Here is a 22,500-nt window from a genome sequence, read left to right on the forward strand (position 1 = left end):
AAATGCAACACTTCCTCTCACCACAGCAGCCACGCGAGCACTAAGGAGTCACTGTGGAGTGTGGCGGCAGGCTGTGAAGTCACGTTAACGGCTGCACTGACGAAAAAAGACCCCCTGTATGACAGACCTTTGATTTTCGTCATGGCATTTTGCCGGGGTGCTCACCCGGCATAATGCCGTGACTAGCACTATATCTATATATATATATATATATATATATATATATATATATATATATATATATATATATATATATATGTATATATATATATATATATATATATATATATATATATATATATATATATATATATATATATATATATATATATATATATATATATATATATATATATATATATATATATATATATATATATATATATATATATATATATATGTACAAGAATGGTATACAATACCGACAAGATGAAATTAATCATATGCAACATCTGGGTATCTTTATTGTAGACGTTTCGCCATCCAGTGGCTTTATTAATACAAATTCCAGGACATAACTTGAAGACATAGTACTATGTACAGAAGATGAGGTAATCAGTTCTTCAACCTTGGAGTAGGTGCGAAGAGCACTGTAGTCGTGGAGATTCTGAAGCAGAAGCAAGGCGCCTGACTATGCCCTCGTCTGCTACCCGTCCCATTTCCACCTGACTTCAGTATATAAGCGTCAGGCGCCTTGTTTCTGCTTCAGAATCTCCACGACTACAGTGCTCTTCGCACCTACTCCAAGGTTGAAGAACTGATTACCTCATCTTCTGTACATAGTTCTACTGTCTTCAAGTTATGTCCTGGAATGTGTACTGATAAAGCCACTGGATGGCGAAACGTCTACAATAAAGATACCCAGATGTTGCATATGTGTCTTAATTTCATCATATAAATATATGTATATATATATATATATATATATATATATATATATATATATATATATATATATATTACTGTAACAGATACATAAACACTGTTTTTCTTTCCCGAGCGAAACAATAACGTGCTGGATTTCGTGCGTATTTATTCTGCAACATGGCGCTATGGTGGATGAGTGAACGGATTGCATTCTTATTTATTAAGGATTAACTGTATTAGCGTAGTTTCACTCCCTGCATTATCTTCAGCTGCATGTGAACCTTCACTGTTGCATGACTGCTACATCACAACTCATACGTTACTATCCTGCGACTCTTATAATATTTCTGGCTTGTGATCGACTCTTACACAAAACTTTTAAAGCCTCTGATTGGTCATTGGAATATGTCTAACCTGTGACTGTCTCGGCATACAATATATCTAACCTGTGACTGTCTCGGCATACAATATTTCTAACCTGTGACTGTCTCGGCATACAATATATCTAACCTGTGACTGCCTCCTAGACACAATTCTAAATTCTGACTGGCCCATGTGCTTATTTCTTGCCTGTAAATAACTGTGACCCACCACAAACAATGCAGTTCTTGGTCTTGGAATTTGATGAACCCAAGACAACGTACTTATGAATTTACTTACACAACTTGCCGCAGATTTGCCTAGTTAAAACTGAGGTGCAAAGATCTTTAAACAATGTGGGCGTCAAGACGACTTTCTAAGACAAAAAACTAGACAACCTTTATCCTTATTACAAGTGGGTGTGGGAGCCCATGCAGACACAGGTTGCATACGCCCCTCGTGTTGCACTATCCGCGATAGCGTGACGGATAAAACCGTTTTATTAGGTAATATCAAGCAAATGCTCCTCCCGCTCGCCGATTTAACTAAAGCCTCGCCAAATTCTATTACGGTGAAGAGAGACATGTGTGGCCTGCTGCAGGCCCACACCTCGTGGGCTGGGCTGCAGCCCTCTTGAAGTCCTCTTGTGATGTACCTGTGAACAGTTTCAACGCCATCTTTAGAAGCATGACTTGAGGCCAGACTTCGTCTTTGCCTGGTCAACCAGAGGCCTACACAGCCAACACAACCTGAATGCTCTGACACTTGTTCCAGATTCTGGTCCTGTGAATGCGTATGTCTATGTATGCCAAGGGGGTCAGGTGCCAATTCACATATATATATATATATATATATATATATATATATATATATATATATATATATATATATATATATATATATATATATATATATATAGATAGATAGATAGATATGGAGATAAATTATTACCACAACAGTTCTATCGTCAATCCATACCCCCGGCCGGGATTGAACCCGCGGTCATAGAGTCTCAAAACTCCAGCCCGTCGCGTTAGCCACTAGACCAGCTAGCCACAATAAGATTCATCCAACTAGGTGTATTTCTACACCATAGGAAGGTTAGCACAGGCACCTGTGTGACCACAAATGCAAGTTTTTACAGACGAATCTCCAGCTAGCGTGGCCGTGACGAACTCTAGCTCAAGTCCCTTCACTGCGGCAGTGAAGGGACTTGAGCTAGAGTTCGTCACGGCCACGCTAGCTGGAGATTCGTCTGTAAAAACTTGCATTTGTGGTCACACAGGTGCCTGTGCTAACCTTCCTATGGTGTAGAAATACACCTAGTTGGATGAATCTTATTGTGGCTAGCTGGTCTAGTGGCTAACGCGACGGGCTGGAGTTTTGAGACTCTATGACCGCGGGTTCAATCCCGGCCGGGGGTATGGTTTGTTTGCAATCGTGTCATTACGATTTCTTGAGTCAGTTCTATCGTCAATACTTACAATTTACGTTGACTACCAAAACATCACGGATACGGGCGCCAGGAGCAGGGGATTACGATCCCATTCTCTTTTTTTAAAAGTAACCACAACACTTGTAAACTCGTACTCCGTAAATGACGGCAGCCAATTTAAACATCTATATTCACGAAAAAACACTCAATAGATGAGCAAGAAATATTGTGTAACAGTTAGGTATCTTTATTTCCGAAACGTTTCGCCTACTCAGAAGGCTTCTTCAGTCGGTGACTAAATATGGAAACAGCAGAAGCAACGGAGAAGTAAAGATAATGTGATCAGTCCATCGAACTTGAAGTAGTCGTTTTGGAAGTAGTCAGTCCCTCAGCCTGGAGAAGAATTCGGCTTCACAGTCTTGAGCAATGAATACACACACACACACACACATATACACACACATATACACACACACATATAACAGGCCTAGTGTCTACTCGACATGTGCCTAGGATAAAATGGTAACTAACTAACAGGTCTACAAAGAGACCTGGACAGGCTGGATGCGTGGTCCAGAAACTGGCTCCTAGAATTTAACCCCGCCAAATGCAAAGTCATGAAGATCGGAGGAGGGCAAAGAAGACCGCAGACAGAGTATAGGCTAGGTAGCCAAAGGCTGCAAACCTCACTCAAGGAAAAAGACCGAGGAGTGAGTATAATACCGAGTACATCGCCAGAAGCACACATTAACCAGATAACTGCTGCGGCATATGGGCGCCTGACAAACCTGAGAATAGCGTTCCGGTACCTCTGTAAGGAATCATTCAAGACTTTATATGTGTACGTCAGGCCCATACTGGAGTACGCAGCACCAGTTTGGAACCCACACCTGGTCAAACACGTCAAGAAATTATAGAAAGTGCAAAGGTTTGCAACAAGGCTAGTTCCAGAGCTAAGGGTAATGCCCTATGAAGAAAGGTTAAGGGAAATCGGTCTGACGACACTGGAGGACAGGAGGGTCTGGAGAGACATGATAACGACATACAAAATAATGCGTGGAATAGACAAGGTGGACAGAGACAGAATGTTCCAGAGAGGGGACACAGAAACAAGTGGTCACAATTGGAAGCTGAAGACTCAGATGAGTCAAAGGGATGTTAGGAAGTATTTCTTCAGTCATAGAGTAGTTAGTAAGTGAAACAGTCTGGCAAGCTATGTAGTGGAGGCAGGAACTATACATAGATTTAAGACGAGGTATGATAAAGCTCATGAAGCAGGGAGAGGGAGGACCTAGCAGCAGTCAGTGAAGAGGCGGGGCCAGGAGCTGAGTCTCGACCCCTGCAACCACAATTAGGTGAGTACACACGCGGAGAGCGAAGTAAAAATTATTCGTATGTTTGGTGCTGAACATATCAAACCTAAATAATGAACTAGTAGATGAGTGGGACACATGTACAACCTAGTAGATGAGTGGGACACATGTACAACCTAGTAGATGAGTGGGACACATGTACAACCTAGTAGATGAGTGGGACACATGTACAACCTAGTAGATGAGTGGGACACATGTACAACCTAGTAGATGAGTGGGACACATGTACAACCTAGTAGATGAGTGGGACACACGTACAACCTAGTAGATGAGTGGGACACACGTGCAACCTAGTAAATGAGTGGGATATACGTGCAACCTAGTAAATGAGTGGGATATACGTGCAACCTAGTAAATGAGTGGGATACACATGCAACCTAGTAGATGAGTGGGATACACGTGCAACCTAGTAGATGAGTGGGATACACGTGCAACCTAGTAGATGAGTGGGATACACGTGCAACCTAGTAGATGAGTGGGATACACGTGCAACCTAGTAAATGAGTGGGATACACATGCAACCTAGTAGATGAGTGGGATACACGTGCAACCTAGTAGATGAGTGGGATACACGTGCAACCTAGTAGATGAGTGGGATACACATGCAACCTAGTAGATGAGTGGGATACACGTGCAACCTAGTAGATGAGTGGGATACACATGCAACCTAGTAGATGAGTGGGATACACGTGCAACCTAGTAGATGAGTGGGATACACATGCAACCTAGTAGATGAGTGGGATACACGTGCAACCTAGTAGATGAGTGGGATACACGTGCAACCTAGTAGATGAGTGGGATACACGTGCAACCTAGTAGATGAGTGGGATACACGTGCAACCTAGTAGATGAGTGGGATACACGTGCAACCTAGTAGAGGAGTGGGATACACGTGCAACCTAGTAGATGAGTGGGATACACGTGCAACCTAGTAGATGAGTGGGATACACGTGCAACATAGTAGATGAGTGGGATACACATGCAACCTAGTAGATGAGTGGGATACACGTGCAACCTAGTAGATGAGTGGGATACACGTGCAACCTAGTAGATGAGTGGGATACACGTGCAACCTAGTAGATGAGTGGGATACACGTGCAACCTAGTAGATGAGTGGGATACACGTGCAACCTAGTAGATGAGTGGGATACACGTGCAACCTAGTAGATGAGTGGGATACACGTGCAACCTAGTAGATGAGTGGGATACACGTGCAACCTAGTAGATGAGTGGGATACACGTGCAACCTAGTAGATGAGTGGGATACACGTGCAACCTAGTAGATGAGTGGGATACACGTGCAACCTAGTAGATGAGTGGGACACATGTACAACCTAGTAGATGAGTGGGACACATGTACAACCTAGTAGATGAGTGGGACACATGTACAACCTAGTAGATGAGTGGGACACCAGTGTAACAACTCTGTCACTCACGTACTTGTCGGTACTGTATAATATAAAGAAAGGATCAGTAGCGTGCAGCAGTGCCCCACCACCCACATCACTTGGCATAAGATTCTTTATAGTTCTTACCTCACTCTCCGTAACCGTATGTGTATGAAAAGTATCCTTTGTAAGACTCCCTAAACGCCAACTGTAAGCAAAATTTTTACTGTAAACAAAGCTTTTTCTGTATATTGCGTCTTTATACCCGCACTTAGCACTCTGGTGGGTAGAAAAGATTTCATGGAATCTCTCAGGAAAAAATATAGACCACAACATGGTTGAGGGTTCCACCTGACAAACTCATCTCAAGAAAACTACATTATTATTCTATTCACACACACACAAAAAACGCTCGCATCAAGGAAATTACATGTCAGCAACTAACATAAGCCACGCCACCACAATCTACAATGACTTACATTACAATGAGTTGCGTCAGTCGTATCACTCATGGGGTAACCACTAGGCGTTACAAGGTTCACCTAACACAAATACTCTTTACTCCAGCCAACAGTCTCCTGTCAGGTGGGTGATCGGCCGGATACTATTTCCCAGGTGATGTGTTACTTAACAGTTATCAAACACCCTTGTCAATAGACATAGACATATTGGCCTGATGTTGGTTGTCAAAGGCGCTCGTCGGTAGACACTTGGCCTGGTGTGTGTTAGTTCCATTTTGTCCTAGGCACATGTCGATTAGACACTAGGCCTGTTGTATATGTGTGTGTGTGTGTGTGTGTGTGTGTGTGTGTGTGTGTGTGTGTGCTCTCTTTCACCTAACTGTAGTCACTTAGTAGAGTTTCCAAGGGTCGATCGAGTACAGCTTCTGTAAGTAGACAACGGGGCCCTGAGGTACTATCCAGCCTAAGCGTAAAAGGGAATATGATGTTTGCCTCTGCCAACTTTTCACCTAGTTCGTTTTCTCTCTCTCTGGTTCCTCATGCTGCAATTACACTGTTCGTATCCACTCTTATCTTTACCTCGAGTACTGTGTACGTCATGATCATGACTCCTCTGGTCCTTCTAGTTTCTTTTCTTATAGGCAGTTTCCTTTTTGTATTAATCATGGAGGCAACATTAAACCCAGTTACCTCTTCCGGAATGAGGGGTAATCGCGTATGACCCCAGGAAGGGGCGGACAGAATGAGTTCTTTAATCTCTCGTTGTGGTCCAGCCCTCTCAGTTCAAGTATGATATTTGTATCTTCTAGAATTTCTTTACACGTGTGATCATGTGCGGGCTTCATGCTGGCGCCGCATACTCAAAGATGAATCTAACGAATCTTGCTAAGAGTTCTAAAAGCAGGTCTTAAGTTAGCTAGTTCTACAAATGTCACTGAAGTTATCGGGTTGATACATGCTTCTGGAGAGGCGCTCGATGTAATACTCCCAGATCTGCCTGTCTCCCATGTTGTCTGCAGTGCCTCACCTTCACACTATACGTTGTGTCAAATCTTTTCCCCAGTTCTATTCTCATTAATTTCCATTTATCAGAATTGAATTTTAATAGCCACTTACCCGACCTTCTCCGCAGCCTGTTCAAGCTATCTCTGAGCCTCTCACTGACCTCTCTGGGTATCTTTCTTATTAATTCCCCATTATAATTTCTCATCATTTATCATTAGTTTCACATCAAGTATTTAATAGTAGGATTCAGTTTCCTCCGACAGGTTATGTATATGTGTATGAAGAACAACCTGGATCCCAGTACTGATCCTTGGGAGACCCCATTCTTCAACCTTGTTCACTCTGATACCTCCACTCTCGCCATTACACAGGGGTACATATCAGTGTATATATACATTAAGAATGTACTCTAATTACTACCTACCTGACAGTTGAAGATAAACTTAATGTTAGTGTACAGGTGCCTTACTGACACAGTGTAACAGACAGACCTTAAACCCAATAAACTAACAAAAAATATCACTACGCAGACGCAGCCTTATGCTCTCTCCCCCCTCCCCTCCTTTCTCTCTCTCTCTCTCTCTCTCTCTCTCTCTCTCTCTCTCGTAACACTTCTGAGCACATGAATAAAAAAATTAAGCTTGTTCCACCAGCAGGTAATTCCCGAAAGAAACTTTGTAAGATGTAGCTAGAAAAGTTAACTTTGTTTGCCTTGCGGACAGAAACATCTCCGCCACTAGCTGCCAGACAGAGTTTTGCTACACACTGTTATTACTAAGTGAGCAGGCGAATGCTCTTCCAGGTTCGACTGATGGTTTTTATAGTATGCCAGACGTCCGTGTGGGTTAAACCATTATCATATTATTATTATTATTATTATTATTATTATTATTATGGGGAAATAACCGTTAAAGTTCACAGGAGAATGAAAGGTAAATCAGGCTTGATCCGAATAAGGCACTCCCTCTACCGTCCTTGAAGGGTCCTGCTAAGTTCTCTATGTTGCCCAGTTCATATGTGTTCATATGTCGTGTGGTTCACTACGTGGCCCAGTTCTGTGGTTCACTATGTGGTCTGGTTCTTATGTGGTCTGATTCTTGTGGTTCACTATGTGGCTCCGTTCTTATGTGGTTCACTATGTGACCCAGTTCTTACGTGGTTCACCATGTGGTCTGGTTCTTATGTGGTTCACTATATGGCTCAGTTCTTACGTAGTTCACTATGTGGTCCACTTCTTATCTGGCCCAGCCAGATTTATAATCAGTTGAAGCATATTAATCTAGTCTTCACTCTGCATTTCCATTACAACTTGATTATTACACACTATACACTACACAGTTTCAGGAGTAGGAAGGTACAACAGGGCCCAAGAAGCCAGGAAACAGTAATACCAGTGACTGTAGTTTAAGATGCGGGACCAGGTGCTAACATTCAACGTCCACACACACAAATCGGTAAGCGCGCGCACACACGCACACGCACACACACACGCACACACACACACACACACACACACACACACACACACACACACACGCACACACACACACACACACACACACACACACAAGTGAAGAATTAAATGATAAACGAAGAGGCCAACACAAAAGCAAGAATAAGCAAACGTGAAAGGGAAAAAGCCCAGACCAAATATACACCGGGTTACACCTTTGAGTGAACCTCAGATGGACGTGTGCGTATGTGTGTGTGTGTGTGTGTGTGTGTATGTGTGTGTGTGTGTGTGTGTGTGTGTGTGTGTGTGTGTGTGTGTGTATGTGTGTGTGTGTACTCACCTAGTACTCACCTAGTTGAGGTTGCGGGGGTCGAGTCCGAGCTCCTGGCCCCGCCTCTTCACTGGTCGCTACTAGGTCACTCTCCCTGAGCCGTGAGCTTTATCATACCTCTGCTTAAAGCTATGTATGGATCCTGCCTCCACTACATCGCTTCCCAAACTATTCCACTTACTGACTACTCTGTGGCTGAAGAAATACTTCCTAACATCCCTGTCATTCATCTGTGTCTTCAGCTTCCAACTGTGTCCCCTTGTTACTGTGTCCAATCTCTGGAACATCCTGTCTTTGTCCACCTTGTCAATTCCTCTCAGTATTTTGTATGTCGTTATCATGTCCCCCTATCTCTCCTGTCCTCCAGTGTCGTCAGGTTGATTTCCCTTAACCTCTCCTCGTAGGACATACCTCTTAGCTCTGGGACTAGTCTTGTTGCAAACCTTTGCACTTTCTCTAGTTTCTTCACGTGCTTGGCTAGGTGTGGGTTCCAAACTGGTGCCGCATACTCCAATATGGGCCTAACGTACACGGTGTACAGGGTCCTGAATGATTCCTTATTAAGATGTCGGAATGCTGTTCTGAGGTTTGGTAGGCGCCCATATGCTGCAGCAGTTATTTGGTTGATGTGCGCTTCAGATGTGCCTGGTGTTATACTCACCCCAAGATCTTTTTCCTTGAGTGAGGTTTGTAGTCTCTGACCCCCTAGACTGTACTCCGTCTGCGGCCTTCTTTGCCCTTCCCCAATCTTCATGACTTTGCACTTGGTGGGATTGAACTCCAGGAGCCAACTGCTGGACCAGGTCTGCAGCCTGTCCAGATCCCTTTGTAGTTCTGCCTGGTCTTCGATCGAGTGAATTCTTCTCATCAACTTCACGTCATCTACAAACAGGGACACCTCAGAGTCTATTCCTTCCGTCATGTCGTTCACAAATACCAGAAACAGCACTGGTCCTAGGACTGACCCCTGCGGGACCCCGCTGGTCACAGGTGCCCACTCTGACACCTCGCCCCGTACCATGACTCGCTGCTGTCTTCCTGACAAGTATTCCCTGATCCATTGTAGTGCCTTCCCTGTTATCCCTGTTTGGTCCTCCAGTTTTTGCACCAATCTCTTGTGTGGAACTGTGTCAAACGCCTTCTTGCAGTCCAAGAAAATGTGTGTGTGTGTGTGTGTGTATGTATGTATGTATGTATGTATGTATGTATGTATGTATGTGTGTGTGTGTATGTGTGTGTGTGTGTGTGTGTGTGTGTGTGTGTGTGTGTGTGTGTGTGTATGTATGTATGTATGTATGTATGTATGTATGTATGTATGTATGTACGTATGTACGTATGTATGTATGTATGTATGTATGTATGTATGTATGTATGTGTGTGTGTGTGTGTGTACTCACCTAATTGTGGTTGCAGGGGTCGAGACTCAGCTCCTGGCCCCGCCTCTTCACTGATCGCTACTGGGTCCTCTCTCTCTCTCTGCTTCCTGAGCTTTGTCATACCTCTTCTTAAAACTATGTATGGTTCTTGCCTCCACTACTTCACTTGCTAGGCTATTCCACTTGCTGACAACTCTATGACTGAAGAAATACTTCCTAACGTTGATAAATTAGACACATGTGCAACTCTTGGGTATCTTTATTGAGGAAACGTTTCGCCACACAGTGGCTTCATCAGTCCATACAAAGGAGAATCTTGAAGAACAGGAGGAGAATGAGGTAATCAGTCCCTCAACCTTGAGTCGATGTGGTCAGTCCATCAATCTTGAATAGAATACGGCATACGTGCTGAGAAGGAGCTTATAAACCGTTGGCAGGAGAGGTGCAGAAGTCATAGGTCGTGTAACATTTGTTCAATGTTGAAGTAGGTCGTGCCCAAGAATTAGGCAAGCGAAGAATTCCCAAGTATTAAGATCCCAAGAAGTTGCAGTGTCTGACAGGTTTGTAGATGAATGGTTCAGAGAACCGACATGTTGATAAATTAGACACATGTACAACTCTTGGGTATCTTTATTGAGGAAACGTTTCGCCACACAGTGGCTTCATCAGTCCATACAAAGAAGAATCTTGAAGAACAGGAGGAGAATGAGGTAATCAGTCCCTCAACCTTGAGTCGATGTGGTCAGTCCATCAATCTTGAATAGAATACGGCATACGTGCTGAGAAGGAGCTTATAAACCGTTGGCAGGAGAGGTGCAGAAGTCATAGGTCGTGTAACATTTGTTCAATGTTGAAGTAGGTCGTGCCCAAGAATTAGGCAAGCGAAGAATTCCCAAGTATTAAGATCCCAAGAAGTTGCAGTGTCTGACAGGTTTGTAGATGAGTTGCACATGTGTCTAATTTATCAACATGTTGGTTCTCTGAACCATTCATCTACAAACCTGTCAGACACTGCAACTTCTTGGGATCTTAATACTTGGGAATTCTTCGCTTGCCTAATTCTTGGGCACGACCTACTTCAACATTGAACAAATGTTACACGACCTATGACTTCTGCACCTCTCCTGCCAACGGTTTATAAGCTCCTTCTCAGCACGTATGCCGTATTCTATTCAAGATTGATGGACTGACCACATCGACTCAAGGTTGAGGGACTGATTACCTCATTCTCCTCCTGTTCTTCAAGATTCTCCTTTGTATGGACTGATGAAGCCACTGTGTGGCGAAACGTTTCCTCAATAAAGATACCCAAGAGTTGCACATGTGTCTAATTTATCAACATGTCGGTTCTCTGAACCATTCATCTACAAACTTCCTAACGTCCCTGTGACTCGTCTGAGTGTGTGTGTGTGTGTGTGTGTGTGTGTGTGTGTGTGTGTGTGTGTGTGTGTGTGTGTGTGTGTGTGTGTGTGTGTGTGTGTGTGTGTGTGTGTGTGTGTGTGTGTATGTGTGTGTATGTGTGTGTGTGTGTGTGTGTGTGTGTATGTATATGTGTGTGTGTGTGTGTATGTATAGGTGTGTGTGTGTGTTAGTTACCATTTTGTCCTATGTGTGTGTGTGTGTTTTGTGTGTATGTTAGTTACAAGTTGGCCTGGTGTGTGTTTGTGTGTGTGTACTTACCTATTTGTGGTTGCAGGGGTCGATTCGCAGCTCCTGGCCCCGCCTCTTCACTGACCTCTGCTGGGTCCACTCTCTCCCTGCTCCATGAGTTTTATGGTATCTCTTCTTAAAGCTATATATGGATCTTGCCTTCACTACATCACTCTCCAGATTGTTCCACTTCTGACAACTCTATGACTAAAGAAATACTTCCTAACATCCCTGTGACTCATCTAAGTTTTCAACTTCCAGTTGTGACTCCTTGTTGCTGTATCCCATCTCTGAAACATTCTGTCTCTATCCACATTATCAATTCCTTTCAGTAGTTTATATTTAGTTACCATGTCCCCTCTATCCCTCCTGTCATCCAGTATCGTCAGCTTGATTTTCCTTAACCTCTCCTCGTAGGACATACCTCTTAGCTCTAGGACTAGTCTTGCTGCAAACCTTTGCCCTTTCTCCAATTTCTTGACGTGCTTGACCAGGTGTGAATTCCATAAGACTTTGGGCAGGGGTGGTTTTAATAAGGACCTGCCTTGTATAGGCCAGTAGGCCTTCTGCAGTGTTCCTCCATTCTCATGTTCTTATACTGGTGCTGCATACTCCAATATGGGCCTGACAGATACGGTGTACAGAGTCTTGAACGATTCCTTGCTAAGGTTTCAAAACGCTATTCTTATGTTTGGCAGGCGCCCATATGCTGCAGTAGTTATTTGGTTGATGTGCGCCTCAGGAGATGTGCTCGGTATTATATTTGCCCCAAGATCCTTTTTCCTTGAGTGAGGTTTGCAGTCTCTGGCCCGTAGCCTGTACTCTGTCTGCGATCTTCTTTGACCTTTCCCAATCTTCATGACTTTATACTTGACAGTGTCAAACTCCAGGAACCAGTTGTTGGAGCAGGCTGTGTGTGCGTGTGTGTACTCACCTAATTGTACTCACCTAGTTGAGGTTGCAAGGGTCGAGTCCGAGCTCCTGGCCCCGCCTCTTCACTGTGTGTGTGTGTGTGTACTCACCTAATTGTGGTTGCAGGGGTCGAGACTCAGCTCCTCACTGGTCGCTACTAGGTCCTCTCTCTCCCTGCTCCATGAGCTTTATCATACCTCGTCTTAAAACTATGTATGGTTCCTGCCTCCACTACATCAGTTGCCAGACTATTCCATTCCTGACAACTCTATAACTGAAGAAATACTTCCAAACATCCCTTGTCTTCAACTCCAATTGTGGCCCCTTGTGTCTGTGTCCCCTCTCTGGAACATCCTTTCTCTGTCCACCTTTTTTATTCCTCGCAGTATTTTGTATGTCGTTATCATGTCTCCCTTAACCCTCCTGTCCTCCAGTGTCGTCAGGCCGATTTCCCTTAAACTTTCTTCGTAGGACATTCCCCTTAGCTCTGGACCTAGCCTTGTTGCAAACCTTTGCATTTTCTCTAATTTCTTGACGGGCTTGACCAGGTGTGGGTTCTAAACTGTTGCTACATACTCCAGTATGGGCCTGACGTACACGGTGTACAGAGTCTTGAACGATTCCTTACTGAGGTATCGGAACGCTATTCTCAGAAGTGTGTGTGTGTGGGGTGGGGGAGATATTCTATGTAGATACTTGTCCCTCTCACCCACTAATATCTACACGGAAGTTTCTCTTAGGAAGAAATTCACACCTGAACAAGCAAGAACGAAGAGCAAGAGGCCAGAAATGTGTAATGCCGATTTTTTTTTTTTTGCAGCCTCTGAGGCCGAGCCAGGAACCAAGCCTCGGGACCCCCACAAACACAATTCGGTTAGTACATTGCTTAATATTAAGTAATGTACTGTATATCAAGAAACACATGTACCAGGTTTAAAGGCTACCGAACGCACCTGGGTTATTAAGGGTGCACTTCACTCTTATATTAGCAATAGGAAATGATTACGTTTCCTAAATAGGAATCACAGTAAACTCCCGCTGTACATATACTTTCCCGGAAGATAAGAGTGAAAAATGTTAAACAGGGTTGAATTAGGCACGGTAGTTCAAGTAGGTGCAGGTGGCAGACACGAAGGCTCAAGCAGACGCAGGTGGCAGACACGAAGGCTCAAGCAGACGCAGGTGGCAGACACGGACCCCTCAAGCAGAGGCAGAGGGCAGGCAAGGGATCAAGAGATCGCGCTGCACTAACAATGACTAGCACGTCGACACCATAAATGGACAAGACACTATCCCAGCCTCGCTCCTCACCACCTTCGCCCCCCACCACGGCCGCAACACCAGAGTAATGAAAGCACAATAAATCACCCTCAACACGCCCAAATGAAGCCGTAAACAACCAAGAAAAATACATACGGCACATCAAATCTAGCGAAGATGAACCCAGTGAAATATTCTCCCGTTACTAGTACCATAAAAACTGGCGAAAGTGCCCCCGGAACACCGACACAGCTGCCCTAGCATCGATGAACGACAGACGAAGCTCCTTGTCAGTCCTCTTTATCATTACATTCATGGGAAGCGATTGGGAAATGACAGGCAGTCAAGCAGTGAGGTTTAATCATTTGCTTGCAGGGTTGCCCCGGAAGGTTGGCCACACTGCCACGAGGAGTCAACAAATAAGGAGGTTATTCAAACAAAATCTCAAGGAGACGCAAAACTCTGATAAGCAGTCCATAAAGTGATGGCGGAACAATTGGCACCTTAGCAGCTCGAGTGTCAAGAGAAAGAGGCACCACTTACTCACCCCGAGTTCATTAACAGCGTGGGTGTCAATTAAAAAGAGAAAAAATAAACATATATTTTATGAGTTAAGATAAGACAGCCACTGAGAGTAACTTCCATCTTAAACAAGCACCGCTGAACGAAGAAGAAAACCACGGGAAAAGAAAATCGAGGAGAGAAGGATGAAAGTACATGTACAGGAAGATCAGGGAAAGAGGCGATAGCAGCAGTAATAAAACAGCAGCAATAAAACAGGGTAAACAAGAGAGCACAGAAACACATGAAGACACGTGTTAACGAGGCTACTCTGATGCCCCTCAAGTGGAGCTTCCTCCGGATGTGACCACTATAACACCGCCCAAAATACAACTAAAACTCTCGAGATAGCCAGCAGGTGCCGATTTACCCTTGGAATAACCAACAGGTTTCGCTGGCTCTAGGGATAGCCAGTAAGTACCGATTTATGCTCAAGATAGCCGGAAGGTGCCGATTTACGCATGGGATAACCAGCAGGGGCCGGTGGGCCCTGGGGATAACTAATAGGTGCCGATGGATCCTCGGGATCGTCAGCAAGTTCTGATGGGCCCTACAGATAGCTAGCATGTACCGATGGGCCCTCGACATAGCCAACAGATGGCTACTGGCAAGTAGGGGGTCGATGGCTTTCTTAACTAGCTTCTTTAAGCTGGCAAAATCTCGTCACCTCTTGCTAACTTTTTATATATATAAATCTCGTTCTTGGCGGTCCTCTTCCGTCTCTCTGAACATTCCTCCTCCACCTTTCTTGCATTCTTCTTTCCGAATTCCCTGCGTTTCTTCCCCGACTCTCTTAGATCCCTTGTCACTCCTGTCTTCCTTACGTCTAGTTTACGTCCGATTTACATTGGTCCTTCGTCCATCAAATCCTCCTCCGTGTCTGCTACGCCCCTTTAGTGTCCCTGAAACGTCCTTCCGTCTTGGCAGCTGCGTCCTACTTACGGCGGTGACGGGACAGGAGGGACTCCAGTGGTGCCGGGAAGACGGCTGGGTGGGCGGCACCGCCAGCGGTGGATGGAGTGGCAGCTGGGAATGTGGAGTGATCATAAAGATCCAGCCTTAGATACCTGGACAGGGCGTCTCTTGTGGGGGGCCTTCGACCCACCACGCCCACCTGGGGAGCTTAGCGGAGGCCCTTTGATGCGCCCTCCTAAGTTCATCTTCCCAACCCTCCGACCAGACGTAAGTGTTGATTTTATTTCTCTCGCAGCCCTGCATTCACACACACGCACACTCCCCTCACTCACATCCACTCAATCACGCTCCCTTCCTTGGCATATTGGCTATAATTTATCATCTCGTTTAGCTCATTACTCGACGGATCTTAATTTTTTTTCCTCGGCGGTATCTTCTTCAGAACCACCCTTCTTCCTCTTCATCCCCAGATTTTTAATTGAATTTTCTCCTCTCGTTCGGCAGGGTTGAAGATCAAACACGTCTAGAGTATATTTTCGGTTGTGATGTATTTCATGAAGCACGAAACCCGTTTGTTAACAGCGTCCCGCGGCCCGGTCTCTGACCCACCAGATTTGTGATGATGATGATGATGATTGAAGATTCGCACCAGGATGCAGCTACCGGCACGGGTCTTTTCCAGATGGTGATCCCCGGAATAACTTCCAGGTCTCCAGGTAATCCAGGTAACCTGTCTTGGGCTCCCTAAAGGAAGGATCATTGCATGCTCCAGCAATGAGTGGCTTTGTCACGGCATCGGAGGTCTTGAGAGTCTGTGGTGAAGACTTATTGGGGTGGTGAATGGTCGTGCCGATGAAGTGAACATGCATTTACGCGAATATCAGTCTCAACAAAACGAATTTAATAATACTAACTAAATTTGGGTGTACTTAAGCTACGTTGGGTAGGATTATGCTGAATTTACACAAATAACCTGATAGAAGAGCTTACGACGACGTTTCGGTCCGACTTCGACCAAGCCGGACCGAAATGTTGTCATAAGCCTCTCTCTCCTATGTGCGGGTAATTTGTGTATTGTTCCAGTCACGGTATTGTTCCTTTTTGTTCTTTAAGCTGAACTTCATTATCTTATTTAAACTCATTTCTGTTTTTTCGTATCTCCACTTTCCTCTTCCATCTCCTCCTTCACCTTTTCCTATCTGTTTCTCTTCCATCTCGCCTTTTTTTTTTCTTTCAACTGAATCATCTCCTCTCACAAGTCTTCCTAGCCCTCTTGAGTCTCTAGTTCTTGTGAAAGAGTTCCCCTTCCACAAGTCTTCCTGGTTCTCTTACGAGTCTCTGGCTCTTACGGAAGAGCCAGGAGGTCCTGGATCAGGTTCCTGGCCAGAAGATAGTATTATCACCAGTGATGAGAGTGGTAGGGGGTAAAGGGAGAGACCCGGGTGTCACACACACACACACACACACACACACACACACACAGGTACACATTTTTCACCGATGACTTGCAGGATTATTTATGAATTCGTGGCCAGTGTACACACGTTGTATACAATGACTCTCCATGTTAAGGCAAGCGCGGATGGCTGGCTGTCAGCCTGGTTGGTTGACTGGCTGGCTGGCTGCCTGGCTGTCAGCCTGGTTGGTTGGCTGGCTCCCTGGCCTGGCTGGTTGGTTGGCTGGCTGCTTGCCTGGTTGGTTAGCTGGCTAGGCTGGCTAGGCTGGCTGGCCTAGCTGGGTGACTGGTTGCCCGACTAGCCTAATTGGATGCCTGGCTAATTTGCCTGGCTAGCTGGCTAGTCTGGCTGGCTGACCGACCGCCCTCCCTCCTTCCTTCAAGCAACTAAGAACATAAGGAGGAACACTGCAGTAGGCCTACTGGCCTACATGTCCTTCTCAAACCCAAACCCACTATCAAAAATATTTGCACAACCCATTTATAATGTAAAAGTCCCACTCAAATCCAACCCCTCTCACTCATGTACTTATAAGAACATAAGAAGTACCACTACAGTAGGTCTACTGGCCCATACTGGGCAGGCTGATGATGATTAAGACACATGTGCAACAATTAGGTATCTTTAATGTTGAAATGTTTCGCCTACACAGTAGGCTTCGTCAGTCAAAGGAAGCAGGTGTAGTAGTGAAATGAAGATGTAATTAGTCCATCAACCTTGGAGGAAAAAATATTATTTGAGATGGTCAGTCCCTCAGCCCGGGGAAGAGTTCAGCTCCATGGTCTGGAACGATATGAAGCTCAAGTTCCATAAGAAAGGAGAAACACTGCAGTAGGCCTGTTGGCCCATACTGGGCAGGTACATCACAAATCCAACCCACTAACAGAATATTCGCCCAACCCACTTTAATTCTACCCTAACAATAAGATCTGATAAATCCACTAACTCATGTGCAAGTCCCACTCAGATCCAACCCCTCTCACTTATACCATCCTGATATTCACTTATCCCCCCTCTCACTCATGTATTTATCCAACCTAAATTTGAAACTACCCAAGGTTTTAGCTTCAATAACCCTGAACATCAAAATGGTATACAATACCGACAGGTTGGCAGGTAAGACACATAGGCAACAGTTAGGCAACTTTATTCCGAAACGTTTCGCCTACACAGTAGGCTTCTTCAGTCGAATACAGAAAGTAGGCAGGAACAGTAGAGATGTGAAGACGATGTAATCAGTCCATCACCCTTGAAGTCGTAGAATTTGAGGTTGTCAGTCCCTCGGCCTGGAGAAGTTCAGTTCCATAGTCAGGAACTATCTGACTATGGATAGTTCCTGACTATGGAACTGAACTTCTCCAGGCCGAGGGACTGACAACCTCAAATTCTACGACTTCAAGGGCGATGGACTGATTACATCGTCTTCACATCTCTACTGTTCCTGCCTACTTTCTGTATTCGACTGAAGAAGCCTACTGTGTAGGCGAAACGTTTCGGAATAAAGTTGCCTAACTGTTGCCTTCAATAACCCTACTAGGCAGACTGTTCCACTCATCAACTACCCTACTGCCAAACCAATACTTTCCTATAACCTTTCTAAATCTAAAATTATCTAATTTGAATCCATTACTGTCGAAGGTGAGATGGCAGATCTCGAAGACATTGTAGGGACGAGAATCACTATTAGAAATAAGACGGCAGGCTCCTCTGGAATCCAACCCGTGTGGAAGATGTCCTTTGTATACAAATAACCCGCACATAGGAGAGAGGAGCTTACGACGATGTGCGGGTTATTTGTGTACTGTTCCAGTCATGGCATTGTGCCTTTTTGTTATTTATGTCCTTTGTATTTGACTGAAGAAGCCTATTGTGTAGGCGAAACGTTTCAACAATAAAGATACCTAACTGTTGCACATGTGTCTTAATCATCAACTTGTCGGCATTTTATACCATTTTCAACATAAATGTCAGACACTGCAACACAACGGTTAGGTTGTCAGACACTGCAGCATCATGGGATCTTGTTACAAAGAATTCTTCAACACTTGTTCAACCTTTGGACGAAGACCTACTTCGACTAGTGGATGGTACCACTATGACCCCGCCTCCATCTGCTTCACGTCACCTCACTACAGTATATAAGCCACGTCTACGGCCCTATGCTGTACATTCTACAAGATTGATGGACTGAACACATCGATTCCAGGTTGAGGGACTGATTACCTCATTCTCCTCCTCTCTTTACGCCTTCCTCTTTGTATTGGACTTATGAAGCCACTGTGTGGCGAAACGTTTCCTGAATAAAGATTCCCATATGCTGCATAAGTGTCTCAATCTTCAACTTGTCGGTTTTTCAAACCATTCATCACACACTAGGTTAGGTAAGGTTCGTCAGGAAACAGGACAAATGTTTCCTGACGCGGGTCTTAGTCAGATGATGACCCGCCTTTGGAGCTTTTGGTCATCTGACCGAGGCCTTCCGCTGGCTTACCGGTCCATCCCTTTAAAAATTATGGTCATTTATAACCATTAATCCCCCAAAACACAACGGTATCTTGGTAGAGAGGACATCTTCCACACTTCATCGCTTAATTACTGCTACTCACAATCCATGATCCTCACAAGATTAGCGGAGGGAGGATCGAACTTTTACCGAAAAGAGTGAATCACGCATGGTATATACACCAAATGACGCCCCTCAGGGTGGATAAACAAAGAGGTGTACATACCTCAGATTATATATTATCTAAGGCATTTCTCAGGGTGTGTGTTACTGAGGGTATCTAAGAAATGTTGGTGTCTGAGAGATAAGAACGTAAGAACGTGAAAAATGAGCACTGCAGCGGGCCAGTTAGCCCATCCTAGACAAGTCCAACTCTCACCCACACCCACTCATGTACTCGTTTAACCTAGTTTTAAAGCTACTCAATGATGCTACTTGGGAATTTGTTCCAGTCATCCACAACCATTGCCTTCCTATATCTTTTCTAAATCCAGTTTTTTTCCAACTTGAACCCATTACTGCGAGTCCTACCTTGGGTAGATATTTTCAACACGTTTCTTAAATCCCCTTTACTTATTCATGTCTTTCATTTATACACCTCAATCATGTCTTCCCTAATGCTATGCCTTTCCAGAGACTCCAGATTCAGTACACTCTATTTCATACTTAAGATCAATGCTGTCATCCTTCTCTGTATGTTCTCCAGTGCATTTATGTCCATTCTGCAATACGGTGGCTAAAACTGTGCTTCATAAGGATATACATATAAAGTTGAAGTATAACCTAAGGATTCCTACTGTTTATACTTCTTGATGTGAAAAAATTATATTAGCTTTATTGCGAATACTCCTAAATATTTTTCGCATTCAGAGTGACTGCGATCTACATTATTCAGTTTATAGGTGCCATGGTTATTCCTTTAGGCTGAACCAGGTTTCTCTTATAGCAATAATATCTGCTTCCTTCACATGCAATTAATCTTAGCTCATCTATCTTATCTCTAGCACTCGTACTATTGGCATAGTATACCTCAAGGGAGAAAGTCACTCGCTGCCCTCCACTCTCTTTGTTGACCAGTTCCTTTGCTTTTATTAGTAACTATATGGTGAATATGATAACAAAAAAATTAGGTAATGAAAGGCTGAATATCAGATTGGAGGGAGTATGGAGGAAGTGATGTGTACAGATATTTAGGAGTGGACTTGTTAACAGATGGGTCTAAGAAAGACGAGGTGAATCATAGAATTGATGTGGGGGGGGAAGGTGAGTGGTGCACTGAGGAGTCTGTGGAGACAAAGAACGTTATACATGGAAGCAGAAGGAAATATATGAGAGTATAGTGGTACCAACGTTCTTATATGGGTGTGAAGCATGGGTGGTGAATGTTGCAACAAGGAGAAGGTTTGAGGCAGTGGAGATGTGTCTAAGGGCAACGTGTGGTGTGAATATTATGCAGAGAATCCGTAGCTTGCAGATTAGGTGGTGTGGGATTTCTAAAAGTATTATCGAGAGTGCTGAGGAGGGGTTGTTGAAGTGGTTCGGACATTTAGATAGGTTGGAACAAAATAAAATGACTTGGAAGACGTAAAATCTATAGGGAAAGGAAGCTGGGGTAGGGGTCATCCTAGAAAAGGTTGGAGGGAGGAGGTAAAGGATGTTTTGTGTGCGAGGAGCTTAGACTTCCAGCAAGCATGAGTGTTTGATAGGAGTGAATGGAAGCAAGTGGTTTTTATGACTTAATGTGCTGTTGAAGTGTGAGTCGAGAAACATTTATGAAGGGATTCAGGGAGACCAGTTGGCCGGACTTGAGTCCTGGAGGTGGGAAGTGCAGTGCCTACACTCTGAAGGAGGGGTGGGGATATGTTCCAGTTTTTTAACTATAGTATTAGCACGCCTCTGGCAAAACAGTGATGGAGTGAGTGATGATGAAAGTGTTTCTTCTTTTCTGGGTCACCCTGCCTTGGTGGATAACGGCCAGTATGTTGAAAAGGGTGAACAATGTCTTTTGAACATTTCCCTGGGATATGTTTTAGCCTTTCATCCCTCGTACTGCAGCCTATTTATTTCCCACACTTATACCTCTATCTTCTATCGGTTTAACAGTCCTAGACAACTCAGCAACTGCCACCTCGACAGAGTTCAGCAACATTACCACCTCTGCCCCAGAGAGATGTACCCCATCCCTTGCATACGTATCCTGTTTGCCATAGAAATTTGTCCGGTTGTCATTGAATGGGACTAAGTTCTCTGCAGTACCTGTATAGCAAGCAATTTACACCAGCTGCCCTAGACATCCACTCAATGCCCACTCCCTTTCTAGGCAAAACTATACAAATGACTGGGACTAGCCCCTTCCCCATTAGACCTAATTAGATCTATAGCTGTCCTCGACTTGACTAGCAGCCCCTTTTTCCTGCCTTTCCCAACATCATTTCCACCAGCAATGAGGCAGATAATGGGCTTGTTCCCATTACTTAACATGATATTATCCAACCTGTTGACTATGCCACCAACACCAACTCCTGGAAAACACATCCTCAATCTCTCCTTCCTACCCATTACAGAGGGCATGGTCCATATACTTTACCTGTTTGTCCCCGACCACTAGGGTATTCTTACCTTTATTAGCAGAGGAGTTGATGGTACCTTCATCCCCACTGACCAATGAAGTACATTCGTCCTGGAGAACAGAAAAGCGATTTCCTACCTACATCTTTTGATGTTTCTTCCTTTACTGGAACCCACTTCCCATTTGTTACTGCTGCCAATGTGATCCTCGCTGTTGGTACCCTGTTTCCCTTTAATAACCCCAACAACCTCACATTCACTGTTATACTTATCCAGGAGAATTTCAAGTTTCTTATCTTCCTCATTGAGAAGTAGAACTGTGTCTGAAAGATGCTGGTGGCTGAGAGATGTTATCTGAGTGATGCTGGTAATGGGAGATGCTGGTGTCCGAGAGATGCTGGTATCTGAGTGATGCTGATGTCTGAGACATGCTGGTGTCTGAGAGATGCTGGGTGTTTCAGTGATACTAGTTATCAGAGAGATGGTGGTGTTTGAGAAATGCTTTTCGTCTAAGAAATCCTAGGTGTCTGAGAGATGTTATATGAGAGATCCTGTCTGAGAGATACTGACTCTCAGTGATGCTGGTCGTCTCAGAGACACAAGATGCCCGAGAGAAGCTAGGAGC

This window comes from Cherax quadricarinatus, chromosome 25 (genome assembly GCF_038502225.1).
Source record: "Cherax quadricarinatus isolate ZL_2023a chromosome 25, ASM3850222v1, whole genome shotgun sequence".
In the NCBI taxonomy this organism is placed as follows: Eukaryota; Metazoa; Arthropoda; class Malacostraca; order Decapoda; family Parastacidae; genus Cherax; species Cherax quadricarinatus.